Source organism: Pipistrellus kuhlii, unplaced genomic scaffold (assembly GCF_014108245.1).
Source record: "Pipistrellus kuhlii isolate mPipKuh1 unplaced genomic scaffold, mPipKuh1.p scaffold_m20_p_14, whole genome shotgun sequence".
NCBI classification, from domain to species: domain Eukaryota; kingdom Metazoa; phylum Chordata; class Mammalia; order Chiroptera; family Vespertilionidae; genus Pipistrellus; species Pipistrellus kuhlii.
In genome coordinates this window covers 1978102-2004110 of record NW_023425449.1, presented here as the reverse complement: position 1 = coordinate 2004110, position 26009 = coordinate 1978102, and positions in this window count along the sequence as shown.

Genomic DNA, 26009 nt, shown 5'->3' with positions numbered 1-26009 from the left:
CTTTATCTCTGCTTAATTTATTGGCGAGCTGCTGGAATCCCACGGGGGGAAGATAAACTCCGTTGTTATGAGCACCGAAGGGAGGGAATTTCCATAAATGCCCTGTGTTCTACCAGCATGACACAGGCGAGGCTCGCCCTGAGCTTGTGATAGTGTGATTCTGATAACGGCTCCGTTACTGCTCGGTCTGCTATCTGTGTGATGAGGGAAAGGAAGGCTCGTTTTCTGCTCCACTAATTCTTGTCGACACACCAACAACCAAAAGCCTCTCCCTGCGACACACACTTTCCTGTCAGGGTGGCCCCGTTCACGGACGGCTTCCTAACAGTCTTCTCAGCCCCGGGACTCCTGCTCCTCCATCTGTTTTTATCATATTTTTTACTTGAGGGAGGTTTTTGTTTTTATTTTTTTAATTTTTGTGACATTTAAACATAGTGCTTATAACTTAGTAAGTTTTAAATTATTTTTAATTAACTGTGTGTGGTCCATGCTTCTTTATCATTTTTAAAAATATATATTTTATTGATTTTTTTATAGAGAGGAAGGGAGAGGGATAGAGAGTTAGAAACATCCATGAGAGAGAAACATCGACCAGCTGCCTCCTGCATTCCTCCTACTGGGGATGTGCCCACAACCAAGGTGCATGCCCTTGACAGGAATCAAACCTGGGATCCTTCAGTCTGCAGGCCGACTGAGCCAAACCTGTCAGGGCTTAAAAAGTATTTGTATTGATCTCCGAGATGAAGGAAGAGGGAGCGACAGAAACATCAATGATGCGAGAGACTCATGGACCGCCTGCCTCCTGCACGCCCCCTACTGGGGAATCAAGCCCCCAACCCGGGCACGTGCCCCGACCGGGAATCAAACCGTGACCTCCTGGTTCATAGGGGGACCCCAACCACTGAGCCACCAGCCAGCCGGGCTCTATCATTTTTTCTGTTAACACTTCTACTCTGAATGTGAACGTTTCAGAATTAGCATTGCATGCAGGCTAAACCTGTTTTTTGTTACGTACTCATGATTTCTGGTGAAGTGTATTTTTTTTTATAAGTATTATATTTGATACTGCACCAGTTACACTGGCTTTAAAAGAAAAAGGGTTGGGTTGATACCTCTCTCCTGCTGGGTAGGTAGTTTCTTCTTTATCTGCATGACTGAGTGTGTTATTTTGCCGCCGTGACCTTTCACCTCTCACCTTTGGATGGGGTGAGAACCGTGACTCCCAGAGTCCCCTCCTGGGCCAGGTGTAAGCAAGCGCTGACTCACGACAGACAACAGCAAGCTGGCTGGACTGGGGCCGTGAGAAAAAGCCGTGCACGCAGAATCAGTCATAGGAACACGGTTTTCTGGGCGAAAGCTTAGCTTGCCTAAGTACTTAAACAAATACGTAGAACCATTAAAAAAAAAAAAAAAAAGCTTAAAAACCAAATGAAATAAAATATAAATAAATACATAAACCCACCTTATAGCCAAAGTGTACATTCACATCACCAGGGTCACATCACCAGGGTCACATCGCCAAGGTCACGGTCCCCAGGTTCACCCTCCTGCCTCTCTCAGCTTCGGAGTTCTGTCGACAATCCTGGGTGGTCTTTAGCCTGTGGAAGCCTCCTCCCCACCCCCACCCTCCAGTCCCTGCCTTCATCTCCGCGTGGCCTTCTCCCGCTTCTGTGTCTGAGCCCAAAGGTCCCCTCATTCCAGAGAATGAACGCTGAGCTCAGGGCTTTAACGTTCACCACAGAATGAGTAGCTGTCAGTCTCTGCGTATCTGTATTTATTTGTCATTCTGCTTACTCATCTATCTGTCTATCACTCAATCATCTACCTATCGTCTATCTACCTATCTATCATCTATTTGTCTACCATCTGTTTGTCTGTCTATCTCATCTATCTATGACCTGCCTCAGTCAACAAATGGTTGCGATAGGTTAATACTTATTTAGTCTTAAAAGCCTTCAGTGAAGAAAGTACTATTATTATTATTATCCATTTTACATATGAAAAAAAAACCAAAAACCACCTGGAAATGAACTTCCCTTTTTTATTAAATTTCCATTTCCCACGTATTAAAAATATTTGTGAGATGTAGAATCAGACACTCCATCATCCCAATGAATTCCTCTGTGGAAGCCTTCATGCTTATTTCTGAACGTCTACCCAAGACCCACACCCGGAAGCGGCCAGATGTGGTTTGGGCCGGAGCGCGCCCCAGTCGGCGGGCCTCACCTCCACTGTCCTCTGTCCGGCCAGCCATCCTCGCTGGCGGGCAAGCCTGAGGAGTGGAGGCTGTCCAGGGGTCGGCGATCGCCTGGGGAGAGCGTCCCCGCCCTCACGGTCCTATGATTGCAGACATCCGCTGGGAGCCTGGGACGCAGGGCTGGCGGGGAGTAACCAGTGCGTTCGGAGGCTGTGTATGAATGAAACCGGGAGGGGGTGTGCTGGAATGACAGCCCCGAAGAGGCGGACGGCGGGTCCCGATGTGTGCGTCCGGCACAGCCTGGGAATGGAGTTCCCATTGTTCATGTCCGTGCTTTGCAAAGGCAGGCCCGAGCTTTCTACCCTGTTTCCCCGAAAATAAGACAGTGTCTTATATTAACTTTTTTCTCCCAAAGTTGCGCTAGGTCTTATTTTCAGGGGATGTCTTATCTTTCCATGCGCTAGATCTTATTTTCGGAGGATGTCTTATTTTCGGGGAAACACGGTAGCTGTGTCTCTCACCCAGGCGCCGCCCTTGGCTTAGCGGAGGCAGAACCAGAGGCTGGATGTGGAGACCTGGGCATGCTGTGGGCACAGGAGGCCTGTCCCTCAGCATAACGACAAGCAGGACTGTGGGCTTTGCTCTGGGTGGGCAAAAAGAGCCCATGGCCACACGTTTATACGCCCGGAGAGAGGCTGGCCAGGGTAGGCCAAGGCCGTGCGCAACGGAGTGCTCTCTGCAACGCGTCCGTCGGCACGTCGCTGGGGCTTAAGGAAGCTGTCACAATCGCAGCTTCTGTTCCCACGCTCCGCACCTGCTCGGCAATCATCCCGCGGTCCCGCTCTGTGTGCTTAAGGCCTGTGAGTGTGGCTTCCTTCTGGGGCGCTGGCCAGTGGGAAGGCCACGTCCGGCTGGGTGTGGGCGCTGATGACAGAGTGGACAACGGGGCCAGACCGCGTCCTCCCTCCCGCACACTTCCTCTGCGTGAGCGCGGGGCCGGAGGTGGTCAGAGCCTGGCCCCCGGGGAGGAGGTCAAGACCGTCCTCTCGAGGTGATGAGAGCCCCTCTTGGTAGCAGTGCCACCCTGACGTCACCGGGGAGTGGGGCACGGTGCCCAAAGGGGGGAGACTGTCCACGCCCGCCTGCCTGGCCATTCGCAACGGAGGCGGACTCCTGGAGTCACGCCCACCGCAGGCGCCGATGTGTCGTGACACACGAGTGACACCACATTTCCAGGAAGGGCACACAGCAAACCCTGTGCCGAAGCACATCTGTGTGGTGGGTGGAGTGCCACCGTCCGGACAGGAACATCCTTTCAGTGCCGCGTGGTTGGAAGCTGTGAGGATTAGGCACTAGTGGCGTATTGTGTGCCAAGAGGTAAAGGGTAGTTAGTATACGACAGTGGTCGGCAAACTCCTTAGTCAATAGAGCCAAATATCAACAGGACAACGATGAAATTTCTTTGGAGAGCCACATTTTTTTTTTTTAATTTAAACTTCTTCTAATGCCACATCTTCAACATAGACTCGCCCAGGGCGTGGTGTTTTGTGGAAGAGCCACACTCAAGGGGCCAGAGAGCCGCATGTGCTCGCGAGCCGCAGTTTGCCCTAACCATGGTTTTAGGTGATCGTTGCATTTCCATAGCATCGCCCAGCGTAAGCCCTCAGCGCGTTTTATCTCCCCATAACACCAGAGATGGTGTGATTATCACCCCATTTCACAGATGAAGGAGCGGAACGCGAGAAGCGAGGAAATATTTCCAAGGAGACAGAGCCAGGGAGTTCGGAGCTGGGTCTGGGACCCGAGCTCTCGGGATCCGTTCTCTGCGGTTGGCCCTGCAGCCCACGCCCCGGCTCTGTGCTGGGAGCTGCCGTATTCTCGCTGGCACACCCGTCAGGCAGGTCCGATGCTGCTTGTTTCCTCTCCCTCCCTCTCTGCAGAGGCCAGAGTGAGAACTGCGGAGTCTCAGTCTCTCTACTCCAAACAACAAGGCCTCAAACAACAGAGTCAAGGTTGGCCCGCAAACAGGTCCCTGGATGATTCCCCGGTGCCAGTCTGCCCACTGGTGACAGTGATGGTCTCGAGGTGATGGAGGGTGAGGAGGACACGGAGGAGGGGCCGAGGAGGCCTGCAGGCCCGGGTTAAGATCCCCCACCCTTTCCTGGGCTGTGGGTTCGGGCTGTTAGAATGCTGTTAGAACATTGTTAGAGGCAATTAGCCCCCTGAATACCCCTGAGCCCAGTGCATTCCCCACCACCTTCCCCGCGCGGCTCTGCATCTGTAAAGAGCATCGCCAGGCAGTAATCCTGCCTGATGAGCAGCTCGGCCCGCTTCCTATGCAAATAGAACGCTTGCACTCGGTGGAATTTTCAAAAAGAAAAGGGACAGGTTGCACCTGCAGATCTTCAAGTCCAGGTGTTCCTTCCCCCGGATGGATGGGGATGATACTGAGTGATGGTTCAGGGCTCCATGAAGCCTGTGAGCGGGAAAGGGGGGAGGGCGGCAGCGGGCGGGTGCTGAGCGTGCTGACTCGGCCTGGGCGCTGTGGGGTGCCAGCCCAGCCCACTGCGTCCCTGTCCGCTCCCTTCCCCGTCACCTTCCCGGGAACTGGACCGAGGGAGCGGGCGCCATCACCGCATCCACCGCCCACAGGGCTGAGCGGCTCACACTGTAAGCCAGTGAGGGGACTGGAAAACTAAATGGATGCTTATAAGAATCAGGTGTGGGGTGCGGGGGGAGGGGGAGTCTCTCTAAACAGCCTCTAGCACCCAGATGGCTGGGCGCCAGCCGCCCTTTCTTGGAAGCATCAGAAATAAGAAAGGGTGCGCCCTGCAGGCACCGGTGGAGGGACTGTAGCTCCCGCTTGGACGGTCGGTCGTTATAAAACAAGAGCATAAAGGGACACACCCAGGGCAGTGACGCTGAATGCTGGTAAGAGCCGGCCACCTGAATATGTGTGATTTGTTTTCCTAGAAAGTTCGCCCTGCCCCAGCGAGGCTGCTATTCATTAGCGAGGCGGCCGGCTGCGGGGCCAGGATTGCACGCGGCCTGTCACCGTGGCTACGTTACAAGAGAGGAAAACAGGACAGCCGGGAAAGTCTTTCTCAGTTCACGTCAGGGGGGCGGGGGCCAGTCTCCCCACAGCTTTGGGGCTTCGTCCGGAGAAATGACTGCGTGAGACCCCAGCTCTCCGGAGTCTCAGAGGAGCCTTCCTCCGCCCCAAGAGGGGGTGGGGAGGAGCAGGGGCCAGCGTGGGGGGGGGGGGGAGGCGAGAAACCCACACCAGCTGAGGACCTACTATGGCCAAGCTCAGGGTTCTGTGCTTACCTACGAGGCACTGAGTTAAGAGTCTTGACCAAACGTAAGGCCCCATTGAGGGAAGAGCCAAGACCCACCTCACATGTGTGTCTTTGTTTGTTTGTTTGTTTTGCTTCCAAGTCACCAAGCAGCCCAGGTGCCTGGCGACCGGAACATCGGAGAGGCAGCCCGGAAATGAGAGCATGACTGCAGCGGGACTGACGCCTCCGTCTGCCTGTGGGTGGAAGAAGGAGACCCCACCCAGTGCCGGCTTTATTGGCCCTGCATCCCCCCGGGGCCAGGCAGAGATGAGCCACTCAATAAAAATCCACGGCTCAGCTACGGCTCCACCGAATGCCATTGCTCAATAAACATATCTAACTAAGGACTGTCAGAGGCGATCTGATCAAACCACATAACATTACATCCTCTTGAGAAAGAAATCCCTTCACGAGTTGCTTGATTCCCCCCTTCTTTCCTTCTTTCTTCTTCCTTCTATCATCCTACTCACTGGCCCATGCACCCAACCATCCTTCCATTTATCCATCCCTCCCATGCACCCACCCATCCACCTAACCAACCTCCCTCCCTCCCTCCTTCTCTCTCCTTTCCTTATTTCTTCCATGAAAAGAACAGGCTCTGTTGGAAAGAGAAGTCCAGACCTCTTGTTTGTTGTTAATTTGCTGTGTGTCATTGAGCACATTTCTCTCCCTTCGCACTCCGGTTTCTCATAAGTAAAATGGGTAATAAACCCAATTGGCTTTCTGTGGGGTTCAAGTGAGACAGCACACGGGAGAGTGTTGGGGACCCGCCAACCATAACGATGCTCAGTCCATGGCCGTGCCTCTCCCTGTGGTGCCATCTCAGCTCTCACGTTGCCATAATGACGCCGAAGTGCCTCCTGTTTCAGACTATCAGTCTTGTCACCCGGCCGTCGCCCCAGACCTGGGGGCTGGCAGGAGAGAGCGGACCCCCGCCTGCACGTGTTGCTGAGCACGCTAAGGGGGAATGGCACGAGATGTCCTGCCAGAGGCCACACCGCGAGTAGGGGGTGCCCTGAGTTGGGGTGCCAGGCCCACCCACTTCCATCACCCACCTCTGCTGGGTCCACTGGGCCCTTCCTGCCAGTCCCTGCTGCCTGCCTTGTGCAGCTCCTGGGCCACGGTGATCAGAGTCGCCAGCACTGTGCTGGAGGAGACAGGAGGGAACTGCCTACCCCTGATGCACTTGAACCCGTCCAGGGGCAGCTACAGCCGACACCTGGGAGCGTCCAGCGTGTGTGCAGACAGGGGCGCGAGCATCTCAGGTGTAAGAGTTCGCACGGCAGAAACGAACAGCCACACGCAGGGCCGGGAGCAGACACATAGGCAGGCTGCTTGGGCGAGTGAAAGGGTCCCTCTGACAACTGCCCGCTCTCTCCCGGTAAGGACGTGCTGACGGAGATGCTGCAACCAGGAGGAACGAACAGCCCGGCGCTGCCGAGGAGGCTGAAGGCGCTGCCCCTGTGGCAAGGGCAGAAGCAGAATACTGAGGACCAGCTACAATTGTAAGAAATGTTAGTCACGCTGCTCCCCGTAACTGGTTTGTTCTCATTAAAGGAGGCGCACTCTAACCTGGCTGGGGTGGCAGTGGGACCTGGGAGCTCCCCTGGAGATGCAGCCCGCCCTCCCCATCGGGAGCTGCCTGTTGGTGTGGACTGATTAACAGCCACCAGCCCTTTCGAGACATCCAGCCCTTTGCACACCGCCAGCCATTTGAAGCCATTTGCAAATCTGCAGACCTGTTAACTGCCCGTTTGGCATGCCCTTTGCCTACTTCCCATGTAGTCTTCGTCCTTCTACCCAATGTAAGCAGCTGGCTTACGGGGTGCAGAGGAGATTTCTGTGGATGGCCTGCTGCTCCCACGCTGCCGGCAGGACTGGAATAAACGCTCATGTCTGATTCACCCCTGTCCCTGCCCAATTGGCTCAGACAGTGACAGGCAGCCGGACCCATCGATTGTCCAGTTATAGCTGGACAGTGAGTTCTGATTGGCCAAGCGGCGTATTCCTTCAGAAAGCAGAGTTTCTCCCCGCACGGGCAAGGCAGTCCTTCCCGTGATTAACAAGGTGCCAGCACACTGGCCAGTAACTCAGAGTCCGCACACGCAGCCAGCCGCTGGCCTGGACACCAAACAATTTACGAGCGTCTGCTCGGTGCGGGAGAAGACGCGGCCCGCCACAGTAACCGTATTTCTCGCTGCCGGGCCGTCCCCTGGATCAGGGGGACATTTCTTTGCTGCTCCCGGTCCTGATCGAAGGAACATAAACCCTCGTGGTTATCACTGCCACCCGCCACCCGTCAGCCGGGCAGCCCTATCCTAGGCCATACATGGCAGCACCATTGCAAACAAGCTCTCCTTTGCAAACAAGCTCTCCGTGGATGCTGTCTAGGGCCCTGGAGTGTGTGTGTGTGTGTGTGTGTGTGTGTGTGTGTGTGTGATTGAATGTTCCCGGTGAGCGACAGTGCACTCTGATCCAGGAGCACTACTCACCAGCGCTGACTAACCAAGGGGAGGAGGGGGAGGAGGAAGAGAGGGGAGTGATGTCCATACTAGAAGGAAGACAGAGGAAGGGGGCAGAGAAAGGGGGACAGGGAAGGGATTAAAAAGAACCGTCGCCCTTGGTGACTAGGTATTGATTACCTGACAAATCGTCAAGGAATGAACAGGTGCCCTTTGGCCTCCGACAACGAGGAGTGGATTCTAAACTGAAGTCAGCCTGCCCCCCCCCCCAGACCCGCCCGCACCACCCGCCCCGTCCCCACGGGGCTGTGGTTGGGACCAGGGACCAGGAGCCGCGGAGGGGAGATGGGTGAAGCTCCGTGGACCTCTGAGGGCACTGAGGAAGGTGGCGGCGGGCGCGGGCGATTCTATTGGCCAGAAGCCATGCAGTGTGTGCCCAGCATCGCTACGCCGTCACCCCTGACCCCAGCGACCTGCCCTTCAGTTCCCACGGTGGGGCTTGTTGAACCCACTGAGCGAGGGAGCGCGGTGAAGGCTGACACCATCCGCGTGGCCAGAGCCACGTGTGTCCACCACCGGCGTGTCTTGGGCACCGCAGGAAGTCCCTTCATACACAGGACGGCAGCCTGTGCCCCTTTCACAGCAAAGACTGTCAGACTGAGTGCCCAGGTCATTCACCGACCACGTGACGATGGCACAGCCAGCCCCTGCTCCCCTCCCTCCTCCGTCCTGCGGTGCTGAGGGGCTCAAGGACGGGGTAAAGGATCCAATTCCCTCCGATCTCAGGATCGATCAGAGCAGTGCTTCTCCATCACCTGGGTCAGTGGTCGGCAAACCCATTAGCCCACAGAGACCAATATCAACAGAACAACGATGGACATTTCTTTGGAGAGCCACATTGTTAAACTTCTTCAGCACAGGCTTGCCCAGGCCGTGGTATTTTGTGGAACAGCCACACTCAAGAGGCCAAAGAGCCGCATGTGGCTCGAGAGCCGCAGTTTGCCGACCATGAGCCTGGGTCACCTGTTCACCAGGTCCAGGGCGGGTGTGAGGTCTGACATGTCTAAGGAGCTCCCCGATGGTGCCCACGCGCTGACCGGGGCCACACGATGGGCAGCCATTGCATCACCTTGTACAGACGTCACTTCCAAGTGCGGCGGGGGATGGCGCTGTCTCACCTGCTCAGTCCCAGGCTATGTAACGGGGAGCGGACCTTACACCGCTGGGCTGCTTTTCAAAGAGCAGGTGCTGTTGGACCGGAGAAGCCAGAGCCCATCAGGATGCGTCCAGCGCAGACGCTCCGGGCCTGTCCCCATGGGCGGGGTCAGTGTCTCTCCCCATCCTCCCCCTGACACCGCCCGGCCGGGCCCTGAGCACACACAGAGCCAGGGGCGCAGACAGCAGATGGAGCCCAGATCAGATCCGTGTCCTCAGGCTGGGCCCCGGCTGTGTCTGACCGTGGCCTCCTGTGGCCGCTTCGCTGAGTCCCACCTACACGGCCTCAGGCCACCTGGGCATTCTTGACATCCATGGGCTCCTGGCTAACTCCGCTCTGTCTCCTTTGCCCAGAGCCCTCCGCCCTCGGCACCTCCAGGCCTGCGTTCTCCCCGAGGCGTCCCGGGGCCGCCCCTGCCTGGCTTGGCTTCCCAGCTGCCGGGCGTAGTCTATGTCATCCAGCTCCTCCACGGAGGAGCCCCCAGCTTCCCCGGGACATCGCTGTGGGGCCCACCCTTCCCCTGAACCCCATAATCGGCCGGTGTCCCCAACTCCTAGTCCGCCGACCTCAGCTTCTCCCTTCTCCCAGCAACCTGCCGGGAAAGGTCAGGCAACCTTAGCGGTTGACGCCACCCCCCACAGTACAATAAAAGGAAATCCCCTGGTCCCATCCGGGCCAATCTAAGGAAAACAGGTGAGAAACATTCCACACATCCATTCCTTAACGGACAGAAAGAGCTGGAAACCCCTCTTGCATGAGAGGGGTGTGTGGTAACACAGAAAGGAAATCAAGTTTTATTTACACGGAGCTGCGTGATAAGTCTGTGTGCAAAGCGTGATTACGCGTGTTGTTTTACGATAAGATAAGGGTATGCAGAGTCAACTTGGGCATGACTGGCCACGCTGAATGTCGTTGGACCAGAAAAAAGGGAAGCTCAGTTCCAGACTTGCAGATACCATATCGGCCGTGTGATTAATTTATGATGAGCGGCAAACACAATAATGGGACGAACAAACACTGAACAGCAAACGATGACTCAGCGAGAACTATTAAGCTTGGGCAATTCTCATTCAAGTTCAAAGTCTTTCAGCTCAAGGGCTGCATTAACACGGCCCGGTTTCCAGGGCCTGGGCTCGGGGAGGGAGCCTGATCTGAGGGTTGAGGGTTTGGACCTCCGATCACAGGAGCCTGGGTTGCAGTCCCACCGGAGCGCTAGTGAGCTGTGTCACTTCATCCAAATCACGTGACTTCGCTTCGCCTCAGTTTCCTAATCCCGAAAACTGTCAGAGCAAAGCATAGACCACCCAGCTCAGCGGCTGCTGTGAGGGTGACCTGAGACTGTTGATCAGAGGACACACGCAGGACCATGCCGTGGGCTTTGCTAAGTCCCATCTAGACTGTCTCCTGTGGCCCAGCCAGTGTGGTTCAGTGGTTGAGCATCAACCCATAAACCAAGAGGTACCTGTTTGATTTCTGGTCAGGGCATATGCCCAGGGTGCCAGCTCCATCCTCAGTAAGGGTCATGCAGGAGGCAGCTGATCCATGTTTCCCTCTCATCAATATTTCTATCTATCTCTCCCTCTCCCTTCCTCTCTCTCTTAAAAAAAAACACAACAACACATAAACAAGTAAAACAAAACAAACAAACAAAAAAATCAATAAAAAAATATTTAAAAACTAGAGGCCCAGTGCACAAAATTCATGCACAGGGTGTGTGTGTCCCTCAGCCCAGCCTGCACCCTCTCCAATCTGGGATATTTCTCTCTCAATCCAGGACTGCTGGCTCCCAACCACTTGCCTGTCTGCCTGATTGCCCCTAACTGCTTCTGCCTGCCAGTCTGATTGACACTTAACTGCTCCCCTGTTGGCCTGATTTCCCTTAACTTCCCTCCCCTGCAGGCCATCTTGTGGCAGCCATCTTTGACCACATGAGAGCAGCCACCTTGCATGCTGGAGTGATGATCAACCTGCACATTACCCCTTTATTATATAGGATAAATTGTCTCCTGTGGAGAATCAAATGCCCTTTTTTATAACTTTCCCTCCAGGCAGTCATAACCCTAGGGAAACCCAGAGGGGTCCCAGAGACTCGGGGTGTGTATGTGGGGGAGGGGGCGGCAGGATGAGAGAGGCCCAGGCCGGACTGTGGCAGAGCCCGGGCAGGGCTGGCCATGCAGCCACGATGAAACCTGGATCATTCCTGTTGAGCCGTGGCTGAGCCATCGCTGTAGTCCGGTCTCACATGGCGGAAGCCGCCTGCACACCCTCAGAGGCTTAGGGACGAGCGCTTGAAGGGTGGGAGCCAGGAAGAGGGCGGAGCGGCTCCTCGTCCCTGAAGGGCCGCCTCAGACATGACGTGACACTGAGCAATGCCACAGTGCATTTGCCCACACCATCCTGCGTCACCTGCTGAGGAGCCACCGCCTGCAGAACTGGCGAGAAGGGAGAGAGAGACACAGGAACTCCCTCCCAGGGAGTCCCCACGCCGGCGAGCGGCCCTGGCAGGCCTCAGTCCTGCCTGTCCCCTCCCGAGCACATCCAGGCAGCATTGCTGCGTAACCGCTGCCACGGCCCGTCCTGGACCCAAGCGCGTGTATTTTTATTTTTTATTTTTATCAAAGTGAGATCATGTCTCCTCAGCTCGAAACTGAAGACAAAGATGGCCCTGTGCACTGTCCCCTCCCGTGGCCCTGAGGAGCTGATGTCACCACAGGGACACTCTGCCCAGCATGCTCCGGGGGCTGTCCTGAGTGCCAGCGGTAACTCGGGCGTCCTCCCCCTTCCCACTGTGACCACAGCTGTCACCGCACGTGCCTCTCGGGGCTCCTGGGTGGGACCCCTCCCTCCTCTCAGTATCGGGGTGGCTGTTTGGGTTTGCTTAATCAGGTAGGTGAGCAGAGGACGGCTGAGTCTGTGGCGTGATGTCTGGGACGAGGGAAGGCAGAATGCTCTTGACCAACCCCATCAAAGGCCCCGCTCTCCCCCGGACGGTGCTGTGGGTTCACCTGGCACCCACCAGCCTCCCTTCCTCTGCAGGTGGAGTGGTAAGGAGCAAGGAGTCCTGAACTGCGAGAGCCCCGGGCTGTGAGAGGGTGCAGACCGGCCTGGGGGACACCTCCCAGTGCATGAATTTCGTGCACTGGGCCTCTAGTAAAAGATAATTTGGTCTAGATAATTGCTACCATCTCCACCACTGCAGGAATTAAAAGATCATAGTGATATTGACTTATCTAGGCTCCGTCTAGTAACTGAGGGAGAAACAGCTGGACAGAGAAGGCAGACAAGGACCCAGGACCTTAGGAGCTGAAAATGTCCCAGGCACATAGTCTAGGCTGAGACGAGGCATGTGCTCCACTCTAACTCTTTACTCTTGGTTGCTTAATTTCCCCCTTTTCATTTGGTCTTGTGCTTACCCAGGTCTTTCAACCTTCGTCTCAGCTGTTCAGCTCACTTTCTTAAGCTAATCTTTCTGTGTTGATACTATTTCTTTGGACTTTGGGATTTCAACTTATTTCTGGTTAGCATATACTCACTCACCCACCCATCCGTCCACCCACTCACTCATCCACCCACCCATCCATCTACACATCCATCATCCATCCATCCACCCACTCACCCATCCACCCACTTACCCATCCAACCATCCATCCACTCATCTATCCATCCACCCATCCACCCATCCACCCATTCACCCTCCAGCTCTCCACCCACCACCCTTTCACCCCTCCACACATCCATCCACCCATCCATCCACCCACCCATCCATCCATCCACCCACCCATCCACCCATTCACCCTCCAGCTCTCCACCCACCCAACCTTTCACCCCTCCACACATCCATCCACCCAACCATCCACCCATTCACCCATCCACTCATTCACCCATCCAATCATTCACCCACTCACCCATTCACCCTCCAGCCCTCCAGCTCTCCACCCATCCACCCTTTCACCCCTCCACACATCCATCCATCCACCCATCCATCCATCCATCCGTCCACCCACCCATCCATCCATCCATCCATCCATCCATCCATCCATCCAGACTTAGTGTCTACTACACGTCTGTTACTTGCTTCATGACTTCAGGAAGCTCTCGATCTAGTAGAAGAAGCCAACCTAGGCCAGCTAATTGTAGCGTATATTAGCCAATCCATCAATCATTCATTCATTCATGAATTCCAGCAATATTCAGTGAGTTCTCCTGTGTGCTGAGGATGGGCAATCCCCTGGGGACTCGGTGAAGGTGGGCTCCATGAGAGAAGTCCATGGCACCAGGCCCCGGGAGGACCCCCCAAGGCGTGGGCAAGGGAGATTTATGGGATGTGAAAGAAGACATTCTTTTCCTTCTCTGCCTGCCTTACTGTAAGCACGAACTGTCAGTTTCTGGAACAGATTTTGGTTACCCGTGGTAACGTCTGAAGCAAACAATAAAGAGCAAAGGAAAGCACACATTCACACCCTGATATTAGATCCTCCACGTGGCCCCCCGAGCGCGTGGGTCAGGAGCGAGCTCTCGGCTAATTAGCAGCGCTCCGGCGCCTCATTGTGGGAGTGGGCGTGCTGATTTTGGAAGAGATCTCTATTTTTTTTTTTTCACTTTGCCCTAAAATATTCAAAATGTGTTATTCTCATAAACGACGTTATTTTTAAGTTTAAAAAGAAGAAAAATACTTGGAGTTTTTAAAGTTTCATAAAACAGTTTCTCATCCCCTCATTCTCTAATAATTAAGCCCAGACTTATTAACGAGGCCTATGAGGCCTGGTGTGGTCTGAGCCCCGTCGCCTCTCCCGCTGGGGCCTGGCACCCTCCTCCGTCAGCCTCCATGTTCCCAACGAGCTCTCTCAGTCCCCACAGCCGTGGTCCTCTACTTTCCCGGCATCTGCACAGGCTGCCCTTTCCTCCCGCCTGTGACGTCCTCTCTTCCATCATCTCCCCTCCCAAGTGCCCTTCAGGCCTGACTAACTTTAATATCACGTTTTCTTCAGGTTTCAAATACGATTTTGCTTCTTCTGGAAATCTATCTCAACCTTAAGCCCATAATGGGAAGTGTTCCTGCTATAATTCCCATGCCCTCCATCACCGCTCTCACAGTACGTGGTATGCTTTCTTTAAACGCTACTGCAGACCTGTCCCTGTGTGATTATTTCTTAATTTCTAGGGTAAACTTACAGGAACTGCCACATAAATATTAGCTGAACTGTTGAATACAAGAGGATCATCCGTGAACATAAGTTGTATAGAAAGTGCATCCGTCAGCTACTGCTGCATAACAAGCTGCCCCAGAACTCAGTGGCATGGTTTGTTCACACACTCACAGCTCTGCACTTAGCTGGGGTGACCCTGCGTCAGCCTTCGGCTCAGGTCCTCCAGGGCTCCCAGCCACAGAGGAGAGCTCAGCCTCGCCACATGCTGACGGCCTCACACAACTATTGTGTGTCGTGGTCCTGCCTGTGTGCTTTCTCTCCCAGGGCCTTCTCCGCCGAGAACCAATCTCAGCACGTAATACTTAGAATTTTACCGAAAGGGCGGTGAAGCTTGGGAAGCTCAGCAGGGTGGAGTCACAGGGAGTTTACCTGTTGGAAACTGCTAAAAGGCACTTCCCCCAAACCTGAATAGGACTGTTAGCTGCCAGACAGCTCAGGGCATTTTATTGCCTCCTGCTGGCCAAACACCTGAGCAGCTGTAGGCTATTCCTGAAACTGACAATCTCTGTAAACCCTTTGATATTACACCCTTTGAAGTATACATTTCCACCTGTGTTTAATAAAAGCGAGGGTCCTTGGTCAAGGAGAGTCTTCTAGCTCCTTCAGCTGGAAGCTCCTCTGACCCCCAATGCCTCTCAAAACTATCTTTCATCCACGAACTCCTTCTTAATCTACTCAGCCCTTTCTCCAGAATGCTGTACCCTTTGTAAGGATGGGCCTTCTCTGCTGCTGCAGGAGCCTTCTCAGCCTCAGGATGCACGCAGCCCAGAAGTGTGGGGTCACATCCAGTGGGAAACTACAACCGGTACAGAGCTGGGAATGGGGAGACAGAGCCAAGAATGGGGGCGAGAGGAGGGACCTGCGTTTGCAGTGAGAACAAAGGAATGGAGCTGAATGAATAAAGGCCCGAAGAGGGTGAAAATATATATAATCTGAATATAAACATCCTTGACAGCAAAACATGTTGCCTACAGAAGGAGGTTATGGGGGCGGGAGGGAGACGCCGAGGAGAGGAAAGGAGAAAGCAGCTCCATGTAAGACATGATCAAAAGGAACATAAAGTGAGGACTAGAAAACAATCGGCTTATTATTCCGGTTCTAAAGGCGCTGACGGAACTTGAAGCGTAGCAAGAGAACCGTCAAATGCTGGGCAGACGGGGTAACGGGAGGGGGGCGGTCATACAATAAATTAAGGAATGCAGCCTCAATGTGGCCCCAGAGCCGAGGCAGCAACCCACACATGAGAGCAGAGAGGAGGAGAGGCCGTGGCGGAGGGTGGTGGGCGGAGTGGGGAGGGGAGAGATAACCACCGTGAGCCTTCGGGTGCTCCTCCTATTGCTGTCGTTAATCCTCACCCGAGGACATTTCCCCGTTGATTCTTAGAGTGGAAGGGACGGGGAGAGACACACAGAGAGAAACATCGATGTGAGAGAGACACATCGATTGGTTGCCTTCTGCGCGGGCCCTGACCAGGGTCGGGGATGGAGCCTGCAACTGAGGCATGTGCCCTTGACCGGAATCGAACCTGGGACCCTTCAGTCCAGGGGCGGACACTCTATCCACTGAGCCACACTGGCCAGGCTTAGGTGCTATCTGAATGGTTACCATGTGCATCCATCGCTTTTCATGCCTGAAAACCAAGCCCGCCCTTCCGCAGGAACCCCATCAGCATGAGCTGTGCGCCTCCCTCTGCTCTGGGGTTCGGGAATGAGGAGGTCCACGCAGGACGGACGGCGGTGTTGGAGTGGAGACATCTTCTGGCCGGGAGAAGAGCAGAAAGGGCTCGGGACAGCAGAGGGAAAAGAGGAGGAGGACACGGAAAAACAACGTGTCCATTTAAGGACATCGCGGCTGAGGCCGGGACCCCCCAAATCCTAGAGGCACCAACTGCCATGAACGGGGGAGCAGCTGCAATATTGCTGGTGCTGGTGGTACCGGAGGCTGCAGGGAACAACAAGCCCTCGTGGGGGCGGGCCCATGAGGCCACGCTGAGCTTGGAATTGTCTCCTGCAGACCAGGGGTCACCGCCCCGAATCCACAGAACGCCAGATGGGCAGATCCTGAGAACGAGAGGCGAGGATGGGGAGAGAGGTCCTCGCGGGGCGCCACATACAGCAGACTGCCGCCGTCCACGCGCTCAAACCTAGAATCAGATTTCCTAGTTTCCAAATAAAGCAAGAATTCCAGACTTTCCATGGGGAATCTGCATTTTAAAACCTGGGCACCTTTGTTAGTCAGGCCACGCTATGCTGTGCTGTCATAAGAAGGCGGCTTCGTGCTCCGTGGTGTAATGAAGAGCAGCTTATTTTTTCCTCGCACACAGGCCCCTGGGGGTAGAACAGCACTCTCCTAGTGCTCCCCGGGCAGCGCAGCCCGCCGTCTGTGAGGTGGGGGAACAGGAGAGGGGGAGTGCGGTGCCCATGGCACCACCGTCTGGAATGAGTCGCTTGCCCTCCGTCTAACTCAGAACCTGGAGGTCCCAGGGCGCCCTCGGCATTTGGGGAGCACTGAGCCACGCCTGCCACAGCCACGCCTGCTACATTTCTGTCCTCGAATGCCCCAAGATCCTCCGTGTCACGCTTGGTTTTGGCAGACAGGGGAGTCTAAGAAGATCTCTGTCATCATCAAGGACCGAAGAATCTTTAAAAAAGTCAAATTTTGCCAAAACCGGTTTAGCTCAGTGGTAGAGCGTCGGTCTGCAGACTGAAAGGTCCTGGGTTCGATACATTGGTTGCGGGCACATCCCCGGTAGAGGGTGTGCAGGAGGCAGCTGGTCGATGTTTCTCTCTCATCGACGTTTCTGGCTCTCTATCCCTCTCTCTTCCTGTCTGTAAAAAATCAATAAAATATATATATTTTTTAAATCACATTTTCATTCTACAAAAAAATGATGCCAGGAGCTGTCTGGAGAGTTGACTAGAAGGGCAAATATTGGAAGGATGTGTTTTTTTTTAAATTGCCCCGGTGGCAACGTTGAGGCCCCGACACAAGACAGGAACATGGGGACTAGAAGAGCAAGGAGGCTCACGGGTGGTGCCGACTCTCACCTCCCAGAGAACGGAGGAAGCTACGTGTTCCTGTGACGTGGCCAATTAAGCGAAGTGAAGAAGTCACTGTCCGGAACCGTGGTCCTACACGCTCTCTAGCATGGTGGACAGGAAACGGAATCCTATATGATAAAAGCCTAATATGCTAAGTGTCTGGTTGGCCACTCAACCAATCAAAGCGTAATATGCTAATGATATGCTAAGGCTGGTCTACCACTCACTATGACGTGCACCGACCACCAGGGGACGACCAGTTGACCAGTTCCTATGACGTGTACTGACCACCAGGGGGCAGACAGTCAACCGGTTGACCAGCAGTTATGACGTGCAGATGCTCAATGCAGGAGCTGCCCCCTGGTGGTCAGTGTGCTCCCACAGGGGGAGCGCCACTCAGCCAGAAGCCAGGCTCACAGCTGGCGAGCACAATGGCAGTAGCAGGAGCTACTCCTACGTCCCTGGCTGTGCTAAGGATGTCCGACAGACATCCCCCGAGGGCTCCCAGACTGCGAGAGGGCACAGGCTGGGCTGAGGGACACCCCCCACACACACACAAGTGCACGAATTTCATGCACTAAGCCTCTAGTGCACATGTGTCAAACACAAGGCCCGCGGGCCAAATCCGTCCCGCCAGGCCTTGCAATGTGGCCCGCACCGCGCTGTCATCACTGCACTCCACTGCATTTCCATCACAATGACAGTTTATGACTGTTCAGTAAACCATTCGGCCTGCGATTTAGGCTGGATTTTAGATTTTGGCCCCTTCTCTGATTGAGTTCGACACCCCTACTCTAGTGGAAATAGAAATGCTTTGACTCTGAGGATGAGGCTTTGGGAAGCTTATCTAATGCACCATCCATGCTGACAGATTTGTCCATAACTGACTTTCAATGTGGACCCCCTCAAGGCTCTGACTTTCTCCTCCACACGTAAGGCCTGTCAATGGGTAAACATCAAACAGAAAATGTATTCATTTTTTTAACCTTGATTTAGGCCCCCTTCCTGCTGCCTTCTGGGAACTCCTCAGCTTGAGAGGGAAACGTGTTTTATCTTTCTCACCTCTGAACGCTTCCCGTGCCGGAGCAGTAAGCGCTCCGATCGGCACGGCTGCCAGCCATCTGCGCTGAGATTTCTTCCCAGGGTTCCCCTCGGTCTCTGAGGCACAGAAGCAGTTAATCCACTCGAGCCCAAGGCAGCAAGGAAAGAGAGGAAAACGAAAACGGCTGGGAAGGCGGGAGAGGGTGTGTGTGTGTGGGAGGGGAGACGGATGAAATGGAGCGGTGCTTTCTCACCCTAAAGCTTCAGAAAATGAGATCATGATGCATATTATCTGTGTGAGAGCACATAAGAAAGGAAATGTTAAGCAAAAAGTTCTTAATATCAATTCTAGAAGGAGACTGTATGGTGGGCCCGGGGCTGGTCCTTCTGGGCGATCCTTTCAGTTCAGCTGCCCTCCTCCCCACGCAGTGGCTCACGATGGCCCATTTCACAGATGAGCAAACTGAGACTCAGAAGCGCGCCAATTCACAAGCTACCAAGGGATCCTTACTATTTAAACCCAAAGTCTGAATGTTTGCTCTTTCCGATGTCCTGGGCACAACGGTCTTCAATTTGGATTCAATGTACTGTTACTTATCAAGTATTTACCGTGAACCCCAAACCCTGACACAGCTCATCTCACTTAATGCTTACATTAACCTCGTGAGGTCAGTGTGATTCAGATCATTACAAGGAAGGGAGCTGAAGTGCAAACTGAGGAGGAGGAAATGCCTGGGGCTCATTCCAAGAGCAAATGTCAGCGGGAACTCGGTTGGGGAAAGGGGCCTCTTTGTTTTGGCATTGTTGTTTTTTTTTTATCCTCTTGGGGAAATCTTCCCACGGTTGAGTCTCTCTAGGTTTCCTAGGCCTTCCTGGTCTTTCCGCCTCTTCCTAGAGGACTGACTGAGAGATAAATATTGGAGGAAAGTGATTCTGATGATGGTGACCATCTGGGGACACATTTATCCCAAGCGGGGATCCTCGCAACAACAGCACAGAACAGCCTGTGTAATGACCTTAGCGGCTGTGACTTCGGAGAAAAAGTAGGTACATGGGGGTGTGCTGGTCTCTGGGGCGTCTTTGATGGGGGTCTGAGCAAACTCTGGAAACCCTGTGATTTCCATAGACAAACGCCATTATGGGAACATCATTTCAATGGGTTAAACAACTGGATGGTATTTTCACAAAGTCAAAGACACAATGAAAGTATACCCTGCAAATGCAAAACCAACGAGAAGATGTGACTGGTACCTAGGCATCAAGCAGTCAATAGAAATAGTTCGGAGCCAATGCCGGTGAGATTTGTGAAACAGCAGTTAAAGGCGGTGAAAGGCTGCTCCTGGGCAGGGCCAGCAGGTGGGAACTGGAGGGGGCACCTTGGCAGAGAGATGAAGAGCCAGAGGGGAAATCCCTAACTGAAAAGCACAGCCTCGGAAGTCTCCTGATTGCACCAAATAAGGAGAGAAAAAACGGTGGTGAAATCTCCAAAGATGATGACAAATACGTATATTTCAAAACTTCAGTGGTATCACATTTTGCTTTTTAATGTTGGAAACTCTGTCCTTAGGTGCATAACTGGGACGCATTATGTTATATCAACTTGGCGAGGCCATGAGGTGCACAGATATTTAACCAAACCTTCTTCTGGGTGTTTCAGTGAGGTGATTTTCGGAGGGGTTTAAGATTTTTTAAAAATATATTTTATTGATTTTTCACAGAGAGGAAGGGAGAAGGATAGACAGCTAGAAATATCGATGAGAGAGAATCATCAACCAGCTGCCTCCTGCACAGCTCTCACCAATGTACATGCCCTTGACCAGAATCAAACCTGGGACCTTTCAGTCCATAGACTGGCGCTCTATCCACTGAGCCACACCAGCTTCAGCATGGAGGAGTTTAAGATTTAAATGGATAAATTGAGTGAAGGAGATTGGGCCCTCATGCAGGTGACCCTCCCCTGAGTAAGCAGGGAGAGTTTTCCTGCCTCCGTGCCTTTAAGTTGCTTCTTGCCTTCGGTCTCAGACTGCAAAGGGCTGTTGCCGAGTCTGGAGCCTGCTGGACTCGGACTGGAAGCACCACCATGGGCTCTCCTGGTGGCCAGGCGTGGGGCCAGGTCCGCAGGCGGTGAAATGGTTACGAGGTGTGTGGACGGGGTTCCCTCACTAGGGGATCTGTGACTCAGCAGAGCTGGGATGCCGCTTAGCAACACGCATCCCTCCCAGCTCAGCTGGAGGCCGGGGTACCAGGCCCTGGACCCGACGTAGCACATTCTCTGACAACCCTTCACGTTACTTCAACATCAAGTATGAACTACGCCTTTAAGAAACAAGTAAAACATGAAGCTAAACGCGTTTTAAAAATGGTCAAAGAACGTAAAGGCAGAAAATGATTACAACGAGCAAAAATGAATGTGAGGAAAAAAACACACACACAAAAGAATAAAGAAAATCCATAACCAAAATTGCTTTTTTGGGGGGAAAAATGTAATAATAAAAAGGCGAACTTGTAGCAAATCAACTCAAGAAATAAGAGGCACACATTTTGCTCCAAAAATAAAGAACTATTAAAACCATCATTCCCCTGGTCTCCCCGGCTCGGCTGCAGCTGGGTTATTGGAGGCATCCATCCTCCAGCGCTCGGAGACCCGATCGGAGAGTTAATGTCATTTTTCTCTCCGCGAGTCCGCACGGCCAAGGTCTCCTGTGGGTGACGCCACACCGGGACCCGCTGACACAGTGGGCGGCAAACTGCGCAAGTGTCCCCGTCTTCCATTCCTGCCTCTTGGCCACTCAGTCCGTTTGGGGAAATGACCATTTTCCCTCGAGAAGCTAGGTGGGCACGCTGAGGTCAGAGAGCCGCAGCGCTGTGCTCGGCGCAGAGCTGGTCTAACCGCCCGCCGCCCTCCAGCCAGCCTCGCCGGCTCCCCTGCCAGGGGCTTGTGCTGGTTTCTCCGAGCTCAGGGCAAGTGGGAAGCCCTCCGGGCTCAGCCAGGCCCCACGCCCCACGCCAGGGCTCCCCAGCGCAATAGTCCCATTCGAAATCCCAGGGAAAGGCAATCTCCAAGGCCTGGTCCGGGCTTGCTGGACTGCTGAGTGGGGGGTCCAGCTAGAATTGTAAGAAATGTTTATCACGCTGCTCCCCGTAACTGGTTTGTTCTCATTAAAGGAGGCGCACTCTAACCTGGCTGGGGCGGCAGTGGGACCTGGGAGCTCCTCCCCATCGGGAGCTGCCTGTTGGCATGAACAGATGACCAACCTTGTGGTAGAAACCAGGGCCGCTGGCCGTGGCATATCACCAGCCCTCTAAGACCCCCAGCCTTTGCACACACACAGGCCTTTGCATATCCAGCCCCCGTTACCTGTGAACTGCCCGTTTGGCATGCCCTTTGCCTACTTCCCATGTCATCTTCTTCCTTCTACCCAATATAAGCTTACGGGGTGCAGAGCAGATTTTTATGGGTGACCTGCTGCTCTCATGCTCTCATGGACTGGAATAAACGCTTGTGTATGATTCACCCCTGACTCTGCTGAATTGGCTCAGGCAGTGACAGGCACCGGACCCATTGATTTTCCGGTTACACTGTCAGTCTGGCCCGGCAGGAAACTCACAGAACACAGACACAACGGCAGCTTTCGTAGGAAGAAAACTGATAAACTCCCCCAGCTGGAAAGACTTCACCTCAGGTCTATCAAGCTCGGGATTCCTGTTTCAGAAAAGGAGCAAGAGCAAGCCGAGACCTAATGAAAAAATTAAGGTTTCAAACTCTTGTCTTGGCATGAATTTGCATCTCATTAACATCAAGCTGATAAGAAGTTTTATGTCCACATTTATTAAAGAGAGAATTATCTCTCTTCGACAGTACTTGAGTCCAACATTATACACCCAGCAAATGAAATTCAGACCAAGTGTCAAGCTCATCATATCCGAGGTGGGAAGAGGAGACATGACCGGGTCACATTATACATAATTCCTTAAGCTGCAGACTAGATGTCATTTAATCTACGCAGCCTTCCCACAGAGCCTGGCAGAATGAGTCATTCTGCCTCCCAGTCCCACAGAATTTCAAACCTACTTCCATGCTGCAGGCGGAGTGGGTTGTAGGCAGCAGGGAGTCCAAGCTGAAATACCACCGCACCGTCCTCAACGCCATGCCACGGCGGACGTAGCATAGACTCTGGCATTTATGGTTTGGGGAAAGACAAACGCAAACAGTGTAACGCAATCATCCAATCCCGGCCCTGGGTCAGTGCCCTTTAATTGTTCAACATAACGATTTCTTCCTTTTGTTTCAGATGTGAGAACCAGACAGCAACCCCCCGCTCACTGGCATCTCATTCCAAAATAATCACAGCTGGAATGGCTTTATTTTTCTATTATTATTTTTTTTAATATTTGTATTGATTTCAGAGAGGAAGGGAAATAGAAACATCAGTGAGAGAGAATCGTTGATTGGCTGCCTCCTGCATACACACACACACACACCCCCTCCCCCTCCCCGGGGATCAAGCCCACAACCCAGGCATGGAATTGAACCCTGACCTCCTGGTTCAGAGGTCAGTGCTCAACCGCTGTTCCATGCCAGCTGGGCTCTGGCTCCTCCCCCCCCCAAAAAAAAACAAAAACAAACAAAACAAAAAAACAGAAGACAAGATGAGAGAAAAAACACCCTACTTTCTTTTGAGGGGTCTCTCCCCAACAGGTCACAAGACTTTTTTTTTTTTTAACCTAATTGCATGACCAATGAGATAACATAAATAGATGAGAAGCTGCATTTGCCAATAGTTCTCTCACATGAACATGGACCACAGTTCGCCCCTACGGTGTGTGATCGTGAACATCCCTCCGGCGGCATGGTCAGGATTGGACACAGCAGTGTGAGCAGGGCTAGGCAGAGAGTGTATGTGGGTGAATAGGAAATGTCCCTGCCTATGGGGCCTCTCCGTGACTCTGTTCCATACGGCGTCCTCGGAAGGGTGGCCTCAGCCATCCGCTGTGGCTGCTCACAGCCCGGCTGCCTTGGTCAGCCCTGAGCATCAGATCACGTCCTGAGTCTGGAGTAAGCAGGAACTACCTGAGAGCCGGGCGGGGTTTTTATGAATTAAACGTGTGCTGGTAAGAGTGCTGTGATGCCCATTCTGGCTTCTGCCGGCCACTCTGCTCTGACTCCCTGGGTGGCCTCACGGCCGCCTGATGGGGTGTGAGTGCATGTTTAGGATCCAGTTGTCATGGATGCTTGTTAGGATGAGGCAAAGCCCATCGAGCAGAGAGATCCCCTTGCACAGCGGGCTTCAGAGGGCGGAGAAGCATGGGCATCTGGGCTCCCCGTGCTCCCGCCCTCCTGCCGGGCTCCTGGTTCTCCTCAGCCCCCGCCTCAGCCCCCTCGCCCGCCTTCCACCATTAGCATCTCCCCACCTGGGGCTGCACTGACCAGCAGCCAGCCGACTCCGGGGTTCATTTCCATAAAGCCGGGGAAGATGGGTCCCCTGAGCGAGGGCTGCTTTCCACCCCGCATCTCAGAAACGTAAGCCGGCAGAGCAGAGAGTAAATGTTAAGGGCAAGCAATTAACATACAAAGTGGCAGCTGCAAAGGGCGCAGCAGACAGGCTGGGGCCCGAGTCCCTCCTGCCCCGGAGAGGCGAGATAGCTAATCGATGCCGCTCTCCGTGGGCACTGAGCGTTTTCCTCGGAAGGAGTTCATCCGGCCTCAGACACTGGCCCCCAAGGAGGGAGAGGCCATTGCTTTTGTCTGGAGATTGGCAGGTGGGGAAATTGGAAAAAGAAGAGATTATGTGAATCCCCCCAGTGAAAGGCACTTTTTTTTTTTGTCAGGTAGAGGTGCGGACGAACGCATTCATTAAGCCTGTACAACACAGGAACGTGCGTAAGATGCTGAGCAAGTGTGCCCCGCACATGGGAAGCACTGATTCGCCATCATGGCCACCGGGAGGCTTTCTACACGTGCTTACACACCGGCGGAAACAGAGGCGGGTCAACACTGGCTGACCGTCTAGAGCAGTGGTCGGCAAACTGCGGCTCTCGAGCCACATGCGGCTCTTTGGCCCCTTGAGAGTGGCTCTTCCACAAAATACCACAGCCTGGGCGAGTCTATTTTGAAGGAGTGGCCTTAGAAGAAGTTTAAAAAATGTGGCTCTCAAAAGCAATCTCAATTGCTGTACCGTTGGTATTTGGCTCTGTTGGCCTATGAGTTTGCTAACCACTGGTCCCCTAGGGATAGTGTCTGGTTCATGGCAAACGGTAGCTCAGTCCCTGAGTTATAACTTGGATAATAAAAATAACGGGTGAGGCGCTAGAGAGCGAGTGTCGTTCTGTAGTTAACAGCGTGAGGAAATCACAGCCAGTAACACAAATGGGTTCTTCAAATCGCTATTGCTCCGTGTTCTTGCCCTAGGATATCTGAGGAGTTACAGCCCTCCTGCCCGACCACTCACTGGCAATGACCCCAAACAGGGAGAGACAGACTCTCCTTCTCTAACAGGGAAGTGCATCTGCTTTCTATCCCTGCCGGAGGAAGGAAGATTCTCTTCCTGTCCAGCAACAAGCCCAGCCATTGGAAAGCACCGCCGCTCAGCCAATGAGAAGCCACCGCCGTCCTGAACAGGGAACATTCGTTTTTCTTGTGCTAAGGACTTCCTTTCCCCACCCTTCTTGTTATAAGAGCCTTCCATTGTGTACAGTTCTTTGGAGGATGTTTGCTGGACGAGATGCTGCCTGATTCATGAGCCATTTAATAAGGCCCTGCGGCGTTTTCTTAGCAGTCCTCCTTTGTAAACCGGGAGCAATACCATCAGGCACAGCAGTGCAGAGAGAGCAGGGGCTGGTTTTGGATAAAGAACCCAGCCATGGCAGCCACTTTCTTCATTACAGGGAAGATACGTGGTGGTGAAGAGCACTGACTTTGGAGTCAGAACCGCCTGGATTTTAGTCCTGGTTCTGTATTTTCCTTGCACAAGGAATCTTTTATTTATTTATTTTTTAAATATAGTATTTTATTGATTTTTTTTTTTTTTTTTTTTTTTTTTTTTTTTTTTTTACAGAGAGGAAGGAGAGGGATAGAGAGTCAGAAACATCGAGGAGAGTGAAACATCGATCAGCTGCCTCTTACACATCCCCCACTGGGGATGTGCCCACAACAAAGGTACATGCCCCCAACCGGAATCGAACCTGGGACCTTTCAGTCTGCAGGCCAACGCTCTATCCACTGAGCCAAACCGGTTTCGGCCACAGGGAATCTTTTAAACTTTTGTTCTCTAAGATATGAAAAAATAATATAAGAAAATCTCATTGAATTATTGTGAGGCCACCTCACTAAAGTAGTCAAAAATTCACATTCTTGTCACAGTTAATAACTGCTAACATTTATTCTGGCCTTGCTATATACTAGATTTGGGTGAAAGTACTCTTCAGGCACCATCATGCTTATCTCTCACAGAAACCTTATGAAACAGGTAACAGGATTATCCTCATTTTAATAAGGAAACCAAAGCAG